This window comes from Lissotriton helveticus, chromosome 8 (assembly GCF_964261635.1).
Source record: "Lissotriton helveticus chromosome 8, aLisHel1.1, whole genome shotgun sequence".
Lineage (NCBI taxonomy): Eukaryota > Metazoa > Chordata > Amphibia > Caudata > Salamandridae > Lissotriton > Lissotriton helveticus.
Genome location: NC_136069.1, coordinates 1,548,010 through 1,564,267, shown reverse-complemented (window position 1 = coordinate 1,564,267; position 16,258 = coordinate 1,548,010). Strand labels below are relative to the sequence as shown.

The window sequence follows — 16,258 nt, the reverse complement described above, 5'->3', positions numbered from 1 at the left end:
TTACTGCTGTGGTCCAGAGAGGGGTCAGCGGGACTCCTTTTATGCAAAGGGCCGGGTGGAGCAGACCGATGAGCTGAAGGAAGGAGTGGGTGGTGATCAGCCTAGTGAGGGTCCACCCCCTCCAGTACCAGCCACAGTTTGTTTACTTCTCCACGCTCATGGGCTGGCTGCAGAAAAAGGCGGCATTCTGACTTTGGGTTTCTTTCTATTGAGTCAGAAGCATTGAAGAGCGACACCTTGTCTTCTATGCTGAGAAACAGCACTTCCTCTTTCTCCAGCTCAACCGTCTCTAGTGGGTGGTTTTATTACAATCTTATTTACTTGTAAAACTGTCTCCACTGAATAGGCTTTGCCTTCGTCATGCACTGTTAGTTTAATAATAATAAACAGCCTGTAACTTCAACAACAACCATCCCCAGCTGATTGATGTTTTGTTCCTGCAGTCCCGTACTTTGAATAAAACAACCATGCACACAGCTCTCTGTTATACTGTTTTCGTTTTTCAGCTGTGCCGGAAGCTCGCATGAATGTTTTTTTGTAGAGTTTTATATAGCGCCCACTAGACCCTGAGGTATGAGACCGCTTTGAATGAGCACCAGTTTCGCTACAGAAGGACACATTCATTTTTGTTAGGCACGGGGAAATGAAGTGATTTGGCCAGAATCACAGGATGTGACTCGTCCTTTCCGAGACTTGAGTTCCCCAGCTCCAAGGTCGACAGCCATAGCCGTTAGGCCACATTCTCTCCCCAATGTTGGTAAAATAGGGTGGAACTGTTTTTACCAAGTTTACTTTATTCACCAGGTTCGGCTGATTAGGATATGTGAAACCAAATGTGCAGCTGCGCTGCTGTTGTTCAGTCCTTAATGGGAAATCCGAGCACAGATGAAACAGGTTCTGTAAAGATATTACGTTTTCCATGTATAGTACATCTCAAAGTTCTCCCCCACCACTTTCAAATTTCACCAGCCACCACTGAGTTTGGATGGAAATATCTTGTAATAATGGCCAATATTCCAGAGTGAATCGTGAAGAGGTAACAGGAGACAGACAGCATCATATTGAAGTCTGCTCCCTTTTGGGGGTTCGTGCTTCCTGAGAGTTCACTGTTTTCCCTGCTTGATAACACCTTGGTGCAGCCTTGTTAATTATTGCAAAGCTCTTTAGCATGCAGAAGAGGGCCTTGCTGTGATTATGGACGATGATTCTTCATTTGAAGCAAATTATAGAAGCACATATTTTCATGCACGGGGGGTGCATACTAGTGTGTGTCTGTGTGGCATGTGTGTGCCTGCTTGCATGGCTGTGTGGGTTTGCGTGAGATAGATATCTAAAAAGGTATATTGGGTGGTATGCCTGCCTTCTCTTGTTTACCTATAAAAGTCAATACGGAGGCGCGCGCGGTGCAGGCCAAGATGGCCACCTGAACTCGGAGCTACACATTGCAACGGGAGCAACCGCTACGTTTTTTGCCGCTCCAGCACGATTTCTTCATGGAAACGGTGCGTTTTTGAAATCGGAAGTCCTCTTGAGTGGATTTCTTTAGGAAAAATGCCTGTTTTTACTCCTTTTGGATGTTAATTCCTACAACCCCTGCAGCAGCTATACGTCCGCCATTTTGTTTTTTCTAAGCATTGAATTCTTTGTATTTCTCCTCAAGCACGATGCCTTTTTTATTGCTTTGACCTCAACATTATGCTACCTCTATTATCCTGAGGTGTTTCTTTGCTCATTTGGGCTGGATGTGACTTTATTATTCCACAACAATATCCTTCACACCCCTATTCTCTACATTCGGGAATTTTCTGACTGGCTGTGAAGGTCTTTTGATGTTTTCTCTTACCTAGATGGAATTTCTCTCTTCCTTTGCCTTTTGGGCAGGACTAAGAAGCTGCTTTTTACTAACAAGAGATATGCTGCTCACGCTCCTGTCTCAGTCCCACCTCATACAACTGCTTCGTTTCACAATACAACTAAAATGGCGCAGCCGGGTTTCTCCAAAACGGCGATTTCGCCAACGCCTTCAATCAAAGCACAGACCGCATTCTCTATGAACAAGCGCCTCAAACAGGATTCTTCTTCTCCACCAAAGGCTAGCTCTCCAGTCGCTTTGGACATGGTTCTTGACAAAATTCGCTCTCTGCGCCCATTCATTGAGGAAACTAACTCTTGCTTACAAGTGTTGGACTCTAAATGGGCATCTATGGAATCCCGCATCATTACAGTGGAACAACATGTCAAAGTCTTACAGTCTTTACCTACTAAAGTGTCTGCCTTGGAGAGAGGTCCTTACACTGAAAAAAATCAGCAGCAGACCTTGAAAACAGGAACAGACGCAATAATCTTCGTTTATATGGTCTTCCCGAGGGATTGGAGGATAATGACCCTGTCAACTTCTTCAATAACTTTTTAATAAAGCTTCTCGACCTCCTTCCATCTACAAACTTGAATATTCAGTGAGCACACAGGCTGGGTCCTCGCCTATCTTCGTCATCTGCTCCTTCAAAACCGCGAGGTGAATTCTTTCTATTTTTGCAATTTACTGATTTGTTGCTTGTCTTAAATGCAGCCGAACACAAAAAACAACTTGCTTGGTTAGGCTCTAAGCTTTTTATTTCACAGGATGTCTCCTCAGCAACATCCAAGCGACAGAAATAATTCCTTGATCTTCGTCCAGCCCTACCTACGCTCGGAGCACACTATGGACTATTTAATCCGTGTTTGTTCTAAGTTACATTCCAAAATACCACTTCTACTTTTGATGATCCATTTGATCTGAAGAAATGTATTCACCTGCACTCCAATACATCCATGGAAACTTCTGGTCCTTCTTCTTCCGCATCGTCTTCCAGGCCTTGAATCACTCCTTTTATTTTCTTGATACTATGCTTTGAATCGGTTTTACTTACCTTGTTTCTTTTTGCCGGTTCCTGTTAACATTTATCTTATCACCTGTTCCTATTTTTCATTTCCCTTTTAGCTTCTCCTATATTTCTGCAGGTGTTCCTTTTTGACATGTATTTGAGTTTGTTTCCTACTTATTCTCATGAATCACCATTGTGGTGCACCCTCCCTGGTTCGTGGTGTCATCTTCTCCTTCGTGTCGCCACTCCTCGTATTTTTCTTTTTACGTCGCCTCAAAAGGTACGTATTGCAGTCGTCTATCATTCTGTATTCATTTCTATCCCTGTTTTGTACTAACTGATGATACGTACTGTCTTTTTTCACTGTTCTTTCCTTCATCCTCTTTCTTCATCCTCCTTTTCCTCTTCTCCTTCTTTTTCCCCTTCCTCCTTTAACTCTCTTTTTTCCTTTTTCTCTCTTTTCTTTCTTGTTTCTTTTCTTTATCCTCTCATCTGCAACTCTCTCCTTTTTCCTTACTATTCTGCTCTCTTATAGCTCTTATAATTGCTAGTGGTTTTGCAATGGTTCCTCAATGTTTCACTGTTGTTGACGCCATTGGTCCATATTTACTGAATATTCTCAAAGGTCCATATTTACTGAATATTCTCAAATTTAAGACTGATTATTACATTGTATACTCAATGGTTAATTATTTTATTTCCTTCCAGTTAAATTCAGGCTTACTCCATGGAATATTAAGGGATTAGGTAACCCTCTTAAAAGACAACGAGTACTGTCTCTGATAGCTAAGTTAAAAAGTGACATTGCTTTACTCCAAAAATCTAATTTGTTCGATGCAGAAGCTTCTAAATTAAAGAAATGTTGTGTAGCAATGTATTCTCTCGTCCGGCTTTGGGTAAGAAATACAGTGTTTTAATTCTTTGTCATAAAAGTTTAATGTTTCAGTTGTTCATCAAGAAGCTGACTCAGATGGTCGCTGGGTTATTGTTAAATTACTTATAGATAAAATACCGTTAGTTTTCTTTAATGTGTATGGTCCAGTTTCTGTTGATAATACTTTCTGGATGCAAATGTCATTACTTTCGCTAGATGATGATTATATTATTTTTTGTGGTGACTGCAATCAAATTTATGACCCCATCCTAGATAGACATTTCCCAGTCAAAGTTGTAAATACTAAAATGCATTCACAATTCGCTTCTAACATACGTCGAAAATCCCTAGTCGATTTCTTGAGACTTTGTCATCCAGATCTTCGAGAATACAGCTATTTTTCACCCCTACACCAGTCACAATCTTGTATTGATTATCTCTTTCTAAGTAAATATTTTACTCAACAAGTTCTCCGTTCTGAGATAGGTTCTATTTTAATATCAGACCATGCCTCGGTTTTTGTCAATTTTGACTTAATACCTTTTGTCCCATGTGCTGGTAGATGGCGTTTTAATAACTCATTGCTTATGGATTCTAATTTCTCTAGCCAATTCAGCACTTTCGCTTCTGAATTTTTCACTATTATTACAACTCCGGAGTCCTTTCCCACTATGGTTTGGGATTCTTTTGAAAAAGAGTTGACTCAATTACTCGCTAAAATTAAAAAACTAGAATACGCTTATTATCCCTCTAACACTGAATCCTCTTTAAATGATCTTATTGCTGCTAAGATTACTTTTAATAAATTATCCACAGAGACTGCTTCTTCTTATCTCCTAAAGAGTAGTTTCCGTTACGGAGGTCAAAATAAAAGCTAAAGCTAAAGAGTCATATCTGGATGCATCTGACTACGGATAGCAAAGAGTATTCCTTTTTAAAAAAAGTATTTTAAATTGGATCTAAGTCTGAAGAGCGAAAATCTTCTAAATCAGCATTGTGTTCCTACACCCCGATTATCATTAAGAGACAATGCGATAAAGGAAACATTATACATTTTGAGGGTTGGATCAAATTCTAAAGAGAGAAGGTTATCCATATTAGAGCTTCACCCTTTTTTCCTCCTACATATCACAAAACAAATTTAAGGTTGGATCTAATAGGATCTCATTCACCAGTTAGTGATTCCGTATGGTTTTGATACCTCAAAACAGTAAAGCAATTTGTGGCTATTCCTGAAGAAGGCGTCGAGTACGCCGAAACGCGCGTCAATAGAGTTTATACATTTTGACATTAGTTTTTTATATATGTATTCCTTCTCTTGATTTTTAAACAAATGAAATGTTATGAGTCTTCTTGATTTACGCTAGGTATTGTTTTGTTACACAATTTTGAATTGATTTATTTTTATAAATCATTAAAATGAATGTTTTTTTTTTAAATTATCTTTCTTGGTTTCATTAATTTACTCTCCCTTGCATATTTGTGTTTGTTAAGATAGCCTAGGAATTTTTCTTTACTTCATTCTCCCTAAAACAAGCCTTCCGCTGGCTCTCTTCTGATATCTCTACATATTCCCCGGTTTGGTTATCCATTGAAAAATCTCTCACTTCCCTTTTGACCTTCAAGAGTCTCTTGCATTCACTACTAATACCTCCTCTTCTGTTATCTCTCATACTCGTAAACTTTTAACTCCTCTCCTACCGTCTTCTTATCCTTCCTTCACTTCGCTATCTCAACAACACATTTGGCATAATAAATTACTACGTATCAAAAATCACAATTTTTACTGGAGATCCAAGGGTTTCATATGGATTTCTCAACTCCTGCTTAACAATAAACCTTTATCTTTTGCTGATCTCGAGTCTAAATTTTCTCTTCCTAATTCTTTCACAAAACAATATGATCTTTTGCGTCCCTCTCTTCAGCAATATCTTCTAAAACTCCCATCTCTCCCTAATATTCCTATAACATGTTCTACAATATTTCCCTTATTAGATACTTCCCCTTCTGCATCTTCTATTTACAAGTTCTTACTATTGCCTTCAGAACGGCTTAAATGAAAGACTGAATTGGCATGGGAAAGGGATTTTTCACAATGCTGGCCTGCTTCTATGTGGGATAAATTATGGTTAAAGATTCACAAAACTTAGAGGGAGGCTTATACTACCCAGACTCTTTATTTTGTTTATTAATGAATACTATACTCCCCAGTAACACTAGCTTCATTCTCTCCTAATACTCCATCTGTTTGCTGGTCCTGTCCCTGCCCAAATGCATTCAATGCTGACACATGCTATTTGACTGTCCTAATATGTATACATTCTGTCAATCAATTTGGTCTCAAATTAACAAGATTTTTAAAGTTAATATTCCCTTTTCCCTACCTAATATTTTCTTAGGTACTCTGTCACCTTATTGGCCTCAATCCCCATCAAATTTAAAGTTGTTAGATTTATTATTACCTATAGCCTTACATTTAATAACTTCAAACTGGAAACATACAGATAAAATTACTTTCAGAGCCTGGTGGAACTCCATATATTTCCCTCACAGACTCAATACCAATTATGTCACCCCTATTTCTCTAGCAATTAAAATAGATTTGCTGTGGCTCCCACTCACTACATATTTATCTAGGTCCGCTTCTTCAAATATTTCTAATGCTACTGTTGTGAATACACCAGATGATGCCCGTATACCGCCATGATCATACCTTGTTGTCTTTTTCTTAAAAATGTTCAGATGTTACTGTGTTTTACGCCAATGTAATTATATAACCATATCTTTTTATTGAAAATTTACTTGCATACAATGTTGGATATTTTAGTTCGTTTCTCCTTAATCTTTCTATTGTAATGACTATATTATTTCTCCCCTCCCAACTTTTCTTCTTTTCATCTTTTACCTTCTTGCATAAAATGTTTATTGTATCCTTTGCATTTCCTATCCCATAATATGATATTAATTGTTAACTATGAGCTATTTTGCTTAACAAACTGTTGTTTTTTTTCCTCTGGTTTTCAATAAACTCAAACTTACAAAAAAAGTCAATACAACAATTTAAACATAAATGTGAAAGGCACGTAAAAATACACTCTAAATCTAAAAAAAAAAGCAAATATTACCACTAAATTATTTGCATAAAAGAGGCTGCATTTCATGAGCAAAGTACTTACTAGTATATGTTTGAGGTTTGTAAGGATATTTCCTTAAACTGCTTAAACTGTATATGTCATCGGGTTATAACATAAAATGCCTGATGAAGAAGTGCTCTTCCTCTAACGCAATCGCTTCGGCACCAATCTCCTTCTTTTACCCTTCACAAACACAACTGGCTCCAGGCACTCCTCTTACACTTAATATGAGATGCAGAGATCATAAAATGTTTACAGCTAAAGCATGAATGGCACACAATTCTCGCATTTGCAAGAGTGTGCGCTATTGACATTGTAAATGTCAAAGCCTTTTATTGATATGTTTAGAAAACCTGCAAGCTCTGTTTACGCACCGCTTGAAGGTTTTTCAAACACATAAATAAAAGATATTGTCATTTCATAATGCTAAGAGCACACTCTCTCGCAAATGCAAGACCTATTGCATTGCACATGCTTGTTTGACTTTGAGTCCAGCTCTGAACTGGGGTAATGAATTGTCTACAAAGGCTGCCAGTGCTGGTAAACTCATGCTCTTTGGAGAAGCAGACAGATCTTTCTCAATGGTGAAACAAATCTTCAGGTTTGTTCAACCCCACTAGATGAGGGGGTCTTCACACCCAACCGACCCAGTGAGGACAGAACCCACGCGCATCTCAACATTACCAACTTGCATCTAGGGCAAGTAGCATTGGGATATATTTAATAATTTAATGTCTCTGGAATCGAATTAAAAAACATAAAAGCATTAGTCCAATAATAACTAATAAATTCAATTATACTCACTCGGTGCCCTTGGGTTTTCTTTTAGCTTGAAATCAATATCCCCTAAAAATAGAAAAGACAAATGTTAACTCACTATATGAACCGGTTTCTCCTAAAGTGTGTATCTGAATCCAGACTGGCGGTCGCTAGCAGCATTGTGTCAAATCAAAACAGGCGAAATTACAATCAAATCAAACCTGGGTTTTCCAAAGTTCAACCAACATTTTAAGTTATTGGTCGGTTTTGACTCGAGGTTATTTTAAGTAGCAGCTGCGGCATGTTCTCAGTAGTTGTCAGTAGTTTGTTGAAAGCCTCCAGGTCGGAGGCTGGGATGTAGCTAGCAGTAGGAGCCCAACCTGCCATCCTCAAAGAACTGCATAATTTATACACAGGTATAGGACCGCTGTCATCGGAATACCCCAATCTGCCAGTGAATTCTCATGCAGATACATTTACCGTTACTATGAGATTCAGTTCACCGCTTCCAGACCGTTTGTGCGTTTCATTTCTTGAAAGAATTTCTCTATGTTCATTCGCACCTTCAAGGAGCATTAAGTCCGGACTTTGATGGGCAGAGTTCAGATCCCATCCCACCCATCCTGAGGAAGGCTCGCCAAGGAATCACTGAGCCGAAGAACGTCAGTGCAACTTTAATCACATCTCATATACCAAGGGCATTAAAAGAAGAGAGCACTCTTGTCTCCCTGTCATTTGTACAAACACTCTCTCCTCATAATCAGTAATAACTTACTTAACTCTACACCATAAAACTGAAACATCACTAAAACAGCAATCACAAAAACATCAATAAAATTCATAATTAAAAAAAGGCTTTGCTGAAATGAAGACATGATTTACAATACAATCTCCCACAAAAAGTTCAAAAACTTCAATATGTATCTAATTCAATCAAAGTAATGAGGAATGCCTTTGCTTCTCTATTCATACTTCATGTTCCAGCTCCTAAGACGCCAAGTGAGGTGGACTGCAGGTCTGGCCACAGCACAGACATCTGAGCTCTGTAGCTGGTCACGTGGGTCTCTTGAAGGTGCTCTGTGGTAGTCAGCTGGGTCTCTTGAAGGTGCGCTGTGGTGGTCACCTGGGTCTCTTATAGGTGCTCTGTGGTGGTCACCTGAGTCTCTTGAGGGAGGTGCTCTGTGCGGTCACATTGGTCTCTTGAAGGTGCTATGAGGGGTCACCTGGGTCTCTTGAGGGAGGTGCTCTGTGCGGTCACCCTAGTCTCTTGAAGGTGCTCTGTGGTGGTCCCCTGGGTCTCTTGAAGGTGCTCTGTGGTGGTCACCTGGGTCCCTTGAAGGTACCCTGTGGTGGTCACCTTGGTCTCTTGAAGGTGCTCTGTGGTGGTCACCTGGGTCTCTTGAAGGTGCTCTGTGGTGGTCACCTTGGTCTCTTGAGGGTGCTCTGTGGTGGTCACCTAGGTCTCTTGAAGGTGCTCTGTGGTCACCTGGTTCTCTTGACGAAGGTGCTCTGTGGTGGTCTCCTGGGTCTCTTGAAGGGGCCCTGTGGTGGTCACCTGGGTCTCTTGAAGGTGGTCTGTGGTGGTCTCCTGGGTCTCTTGAGGAAGGTGCTCTGTGGTGGTCACCTGGGTCTCTTGAAGGTACTCTGTGGTGGTCACCTGGGTCTCTTGAAGGTGCTCTGTGGTGGTCACCTGGGTCTCTTGAAGGTGCTCTGTGGTGGTCACCTGGGTCTCTTGAAGGTGCTCTGTGGTGGTCACCTGGCTCTCTTGAAGGTGCTCTGTGGTGGTCACCTGGGTCTCTTGAAGGTGCTCTGTGGTGGTCACCTGGGTCTCTTGAAGGTGCTCTGTGGTGGTCACCTGGGTCTCTTGAAGGTGCTCTGTGGTGGTCACCTGGGTCTCTTGAGGAAGGTGCCCTTTGGTGGTCTCCTGGGTCTCTTGAGGAAGGTGCCCTTTGGTGGTCTCCTGGGTCTCTTGAAAGTGCTCTGTGGTGGTCACCTGGGTCTCTTGAGGGAGGTGCTCTGGGCGGCCACCTGGGTCTCTTGAAGGTGCTCTGTGGTGGTCCCCTGGGTCTCTTGAAGAAGGTGCTCTGTGGTGGTCACCTGGGTCTCTTGAAGAAGGTGTTCTGTGGTGGTCACCTGGGTCTCGTGAAGGTGCCCTGTGGTGGTCACCTGGGTCTCTTGAAGGTGCTCTGTGGTGGTCCCCTGGTTCTCTTGAAGGTGCTCTGTGGTGGTCCCCTGGGTCTCTTGAAGGTGCTCTGTGGTGGTCACATGGGTCTCTTGAAGAAGGTGCTCAGTGGTGGTCTCCTGGGTCTCTTGAAGGTGATCTGAGGTGGTCACCTACGTCTCTTGAAGGTGCTCTGTTGTGGTCACCTGGGTCTCTTGAAGGTGCTCTGTGGTCACCTGGGTCTCTTGAAGGTGCTCTGTGGTGGTCACCTGGGTCTCTTAAAGGTGCTATGTGGTGGTCACCTTGGTCTCTTGAGGGTGCTCTGTGGTGGTCACCTGGGTCTCTTGAAGGTGCTCTGTGGTCACCTGGGTCTCTTGAAGAAGGTGCTCTGTGGTGGTCACCTGGGTCTCTTGAAGGTGTTCTGTGGTGGTCACCTGGGTCTCGTGAAGGTGCCCTGTGGTGGTCACCTTGGTCTCTTGAAGGTGCTCTGTGGTGGTCACCTGGGTCTCTTGAAGGTGCTCTGTGGTGGTTACCTGGGTCTCTTGAAGGTGCTCTGTGGTCACCTGGGTCTCTTGAAGAAGGTGCTCTGTGGTGGTCACCTGGGTCTCTTGAAGGTGTTCTGTGGTGGTCACCTGGGTCTCGTGAAGGTGCCCTGTGGTGGTCACCTTGGTCTCTTGAAGGTGCTCTGTGGTGGTCACCTGGGTCTCTTGAAGGTGCTCTGTAGTGGTCACCTGGGTCTCTTGAAGGTGCTCTGTGGTGGTCCCCTGGTTCTCTTGAAGGTGCTCTGTGGTGGTCCCCTGGGTCTCTTGAAGGTGCTCTGTGGTGGTCACATGGGTCTCTTGAAGAAGGTGCTCAGTGGTGGTCTCCTGGGTCTCTTGAAGGTGATCTGAGATGGTCACCTACGTCTCTTGAAGGTGCTCTGTTGTGGTCACCTGGGTCTCTTGAAGGTGCTCTGTGGTCACCTGGGTCTCTTGAAGGTGCTCTGTGGTGGTCACCTGGGTCTCTTGAAGGTGCTATGTGGTGGTCACCTTGGTCTCTTGAGGGTGCTCTGTGGTGGTCACCTGGGTCTCTTGAAGGTGCTCTGTGGTCACCTGGGTCTCTTGAAGAAGGTGCTCTGTGGTGGTCACCTGGGTCTCTTGAAGGTGTTCTGTGGTGGTCACCTGGGTCTCGTGAAGGTGCCCTGTGGTGGTCACCTTGGTCTCTTGAAGGTGCTCTGTGGTGGTCACCTGGGTCTCTTGAAGGTGCTCTGTGGTCACCTGGGTCTCTTGAAGAAGGTGCTCTGTGGTGGTCACCTGGGTCTCTTGAAGGTGCTCTGTGGTGGTCACCTTGGCCTCTTGAAGGTGCTCTGGGGTGGTCACCTGGTTCTCTTGAAGGTGCTCTGTGGGGGTCACCTGGGTCTCTTGAAGGTGCTCTGTGGTGGTCAACTGGGTCTCTTGAAGGTGCTCTGTGGTGGTCACCTTGGTCTCTTGAAGGTGCCCTGTAGCTGGTCATCCAGGTCTCTTGAAGGTGCTCTGTGGTGGTCACATGGGTCTCTTGAGGAAGGTGCCCTTTGGTGGTCTCCTGGGTCTCTTGAGGAAGGTGCTCTGTGGTGGTCACCTGGGTCTCTTGAAGGTGCTCTGTGGTGATAACCTTGGTATCTTGAAGGTGCTCTGTGGTGGTCACCCGGGTCTCTTGAAGGTGTTCTGTGGTGGTCAACTGGGTCTCTTGAAGGTGCTCTGTGGTGGTCACCATGGTCTGTTGAAGGTGCTCTGTGGTGGTCACCTGGGTCTCTTGAAGGTGGTCTGTGGTGGTCACCTGGGTCTCTTGAAGGTGCTCTGTGGTCACCTGGGTCTCTTGAAGAAGGTGCTCTGTGGTGGTCACCTGGGTCTCTTGAAGGTGTTCTGTGGTGGTCACCTGGGTCTCGTGAAGGTGCCCTGTGGTGGTCACCTTGGTCTCTTGAAGGTGCTCTGTGGTGGTCACCTGGGTCTCTTGAAGGTGCTCTGTGGTCACCTGGGTCTCTTGAAGAAGGTGCTCTGTGGTGGTCACCTGGGTCTCTTGAAGGTGCTCTGTGGTGGTCACCTTGGCCTCTTGAAGGTGCTCTGGGGTAGTCACCTGGTTCTCTTGAAGGTGCTCTGTGGGGGTCACCTGGGTCTCTTGAAGGTGCTCTGTGGTGGTCAACTGGGTCTCTTGAAGGTGCTCTGTGGTGGTCACCTTGGTCTCTTGAAGGTGCCCTGTAGCTGGTCATCCAGGTCTCTTGAAGGTGCTCTGTGGTGGTCACATGGGTCTCTTGAGGAAGGTGCCCTTTGGTGGTCTCCTGGGTCTCTTGAGGAAGGTGCTCTGTGGTGGTCACCTGGGTCTCTTGAAGGTGCTCTGTGGTGATAACCTTGGTATCTTGAAGGTGCTCTGTGGTGGTCACCCGGGTCTCTTGAAAGTGTTCTGTGGTGGTCAACTGGGTCTCTTGAAGGTGCTCTGTGGTGGTCACCCTGGTCTGTTGAAGGTGCTCTGTGGTGGTCACCTGGGTCTCTTGAAGGTGGTCTGTGGTGGTCACGTTGATCTCTTGAAGGTGCTCTGTGGTGGTCACCTGGGTCTCTTGAAGGTGCTGTGGTCACCTGGGTCTCTTGAAGGTGCTCTGTGGTGGTCACCTGGGTTTCTTGAAGGAGCTCTGTGGTCACCTGGGTCTCTTGAAGGTGCTCTGTGGTGGTCTCCTGGGTCTCTTGAAGGTGCTCTGAGGTGGTCACCTGGGTCTCTTGAAGGTGCTCTCTGGTGTCACCTTGGTCTCTTGAGGAAGGTGCTCTGTGGTGGCCACCTGGGTCTCTTGACGGTGCTCTGTGGTGGTCACCTGGGTCTCTTGAAGGTGCTCTGTGGTCACCTGGGTCTCTTGAGGAAGGTGCACTGCGGTGGTCACCTTGGCCTCTTGAAGGTGCTCTGGGGGGTCACCTGGTTCTCTTGAAGATGCTCTGTAGTGGTCACCTGGTTCTCTTGAAGGTGCTCTGTGGTGGTCACCTTGGTCTCTTGAAGATGCTCTGTGGTGGTCACCTGGGTCTCTTGAAGGTGCTCTGTGGTGGTCACCTGGGTCTCTTGAAAGTGCTCTGTGGTGGTCACCTGGGTCTCTTGAAGGTGCTCTGTGGTGGTCACCTGGATATCTTGAAGGTGCTCTGTAGCTGGTCAACCTGGGTCTCTTGAATGTGCTCTCTGGTCACCTGGGTCTCTTGAAGTTGCTCTGGAGTGGTCACCTGGGTCTCTTGAGGGAGGTGCTCTGTGGTGGTCACCTGGGTCTCTTGAAGGTGCTCTGTGGTCACCTGGGTCTCTTGAAGAAGGTGCTCTGTGGTGGTCTCCTGGGTCTCTTGAAGGTGCTCTGTGGTGGTCACCTGGGTCTCTTGAAGGTGCTCTGTGGTAACCTGGGTCTCTTGAAGGTGCTCTTTGGTCACCTGGGTCTCTTGAAGGTGCTCTGTGGTCACCTGGGTCTCTTGAAGAAGGTGCTCTGTGGTGGTCTCCTGGGTCTCTTGAAGGTGCTCTGTGGTGGTCACCTGGGTCTCTTGAAGGTGCTCTGTGGTCACCTGGGTCTCTTGAAGGTGCTCTGTGGTCACCTGGGTCTCTTGAAGGTGCTCTGTGGTCACCTGGGTCTCTTGAAGAAGGTGCTCTGTGGTGGTCTCCTGGGTCTCTTGAGGGAGGTGCTCTGTGGTGGTCACCTGGGTCTCTTGAAGGTGCTCTGTGGTCACCTGGGTCTCTTGAAGGTGCTCTGTGGTCACCTGGGTCTCTTGAAGAAGGTGCTCTGTGGTGGTCACCTGGGTTTCTTGAAGGTGCTCTGTGGTGGTCACCTGGGTCTCTTGAAGGTGCTCTGTGGTCACCTGGGTCTCTTGAAGAAGGTGCAGTGTGGTGGTCTCCTGGCTCTCTTGAAGGTGCTCTGTGGTGGTCACCTGGGTCTCGTGAAGGTGCCCTGTGGTGGTCACCTGGGTCTCTTGAAGGTGCTCTGTGGTGGTCACCTGGGTCTCTTGAAGGTACTCTATGGGGCTCACCTAGGTCTCTTGAAGGTGCCCTGTGGTGGTCACCTGGCTCTCTTGAAGGTGCTCTGTGGTGGACACCTGGGTCTATTGAAGGTGTTCTGTGGTGGTCACCTGGCTCTCTTGAAGGTGCTCTGTGGTGGACACCTGGGTCTATTGAAGGTGTTCTGTGGTGGTCATGTGGGTCTCTTGAAGGTGCCCTGTGGTGGTCACCTGGGTCTCTTGAAGGTGCTCTGTGGTGGTCACATGGGTCTCTTGAAGGTGCTCTATGGGGGTCACCTAGGTCTCTTGAAGGTGCTCTGTGGTGGTCACCTGGGTCTCTTGAAGGTGCTCTATGGGGGTCACCTAGGTCTCTTGAAGGTGCCCTGTGGTGGTCACCTGGTTCTCTTGAAGGTGCTCTGTGGTGGTCACCTGGTTCTCTTGAAGGTGCCCTGTGGTGGTCACCCGGGTCTCTTGAAGGTGCTCTATGGTGGTCTCCTGGGTCTCTTGAAGGTGCCCTGTGGTTGTCACCTTGGTCTCTTGAAGGTGCTCTGTGGTGGTTACCTGGGTCTCTTGAAGGTGCTCTGTGGTGGTTACCTGGGTCTCTTGAGGAAGGTGCTCTGTGGTGGTCCCCTTGGTCTCTTGAAGGTGCTCTGTGGTGGTCACCTCGGTCTCTTAAAGGTGCTCTGTGGTGGTCACCTGGGTCTCTTGAAGGTGCCCTGTGGTGGTCACCTGGGTCTCTTGAATGCTGAGCTCTGTAGCTGGTCACCTGGGTCTCTTTAGGACGGTGGTCTGTGGTGGTCCAAAATACACACTCGCCACAGAGAGGTATCAGACTCCTTCTCTAGACAGAAAGACCAAACCAATAAAGAAAATATCTCTTTTCTTTATATATGACTCTCACCCACTCCATTAGTGGCATGTCTCATTATAATGTTCCCCCCAGTCCATATAAGCCAAATAGCCGGGCTCAACCATATATCAGGGAGCACTTAAATATAGCCTACTAGGGATTTGAAAGATAAAAGTACCCCACTTTTACCATAGGTATCCCTTTATTCACGATCAAGGTGGGTATGGGTTAAAAAACACATTAGGGGGATTACTAAGTGTTAGATTTGGGGGTCTCTAGTTGGCACAGGTAGGTACTTGTGACAAATAGGGACCCTCGCTTCTAGTCAGGATAAGGGGATTACACTCCTAAAATAACCCCTGCTCACCCCCTTGGTAGCTTGGCACGAGCAGCAAGGCTTTATCTCAGAGGCGTTGTAAGTTAAGCATTTGTGACCACATACAGTAATCCAGTGACAACACTACAAATGGACACCACACAGGTTTTATATCCAAAAATAAGTATACTTTATATAGAGTTACCACAAGACCATAAACGACAAAAATACACAATTCTATTACTTTAAGATGGTAGATTTAAGCTTAGTTCAGTTCTTAGATGCGACACTTTGCGTCAAAGTACCTTAGGTTGCGTTGCGCTTCCACGACAAGAAATGTCGCAGCGATGGGAATGCGGAAAAGTTCAGGTGCAAAGAAATGAAGACGTGAAGATCTTCCAAATGTGGTATGCTTCTCGGGGATGCGAGAAGTTCTCGGTTCGATACATGGACTGCAGCGGCGACACCCTTAAGATGCGACGGCAACAGCTCCAGCGGCGACGTTCTTCTCCCACGATGCGTGAAGCTTCCGCACGATGCGACAACTGCAGTGGTGACATCCAAGACTCGACGGCAGCAGCTCCAACGGCGGCGCGCTTCTCGGGGATGCAAGGTGCTCTTCTTCGATGCGGTGCAGTGCGACAGTTTCAGCGGCAACACCCTCCTTCGGAGTTGCAACGGCAGGCACAGCGATGGCGACACGCTCCGACCTCGTTGCGAGATTATTCTCCTGATGCGGTGCAGTGCGACGACTACAGCGGCGACACCCTCCTTCGGAGTTGCAACGGCAGCAGCAGCGACGGCGACACTCCTCTTCTCGTTGAGTTGCCCTTCCAGCTCTTTGCGACACGCAGTCCCTCTGGGGAGCTGGGGGTTGAAGTCTGTTGTCCCTGAGACTTCAGCAGGAGCCAAGCTCTTTCCCAAGCCCTTGGAGATCCTTCACAAGTTGAAAGCAAAGTACACAAAGTTCCTTTCTCCTTCCTTTGGCAGTAAGGCAACCACTGCAGGCCAATCCCCCCAAGCAGCACTTCAGCTTGGGAATAGTCTCTCCTCCGTTTCTTCAGGTTCCTCTCCTCAGTAAAGGTTTCGTCTTTTAATCCAAAAGTGATCTAACTTCATGGGATCAGAGTCCCAATATTTATACCCCAAACTCCTTTGTTATCTGAGGGAAGAGGGGCCTGTGCCTAATCCAAACCAGTTCCTGAGCACTTTGTTTACCAGACTTCTCCTTTCCTTTCACAGTGCAGGGCATGCACATCAGATGCCCGACAGGAGGTGGAACCAGCATTGTGGAAGGCAAGTACAGACCTGGAACACTTTGTTGACAGGACTCCTTAT

The 16,258-nt window shown here is 46.1% G+C and overlaps 1 long non-coding RNA gene across 1 annotated transcript in view; it reads right to left on the bottom strand.

The window, feature by feature from the left end:
- Window positions 1–7,720, bottom strand: part of LOC144772196 (uncharacterized) — a 96,856-nt gene extending 89,136 nt beyond the window's left edge. The window contains exon 1 of the long non-coding RNA XR_013599686.1: window positions 7,677–7,720. This is a non-coding gene — a long non-coding RNA (uncharacterized LOC144772196). The remainder of the gene's footprint in view (window positions 1–7,676) is intronic.
- Between the last annotated feature and the right edge of the window lie 8,538 nt (window positions 7,721–16,258).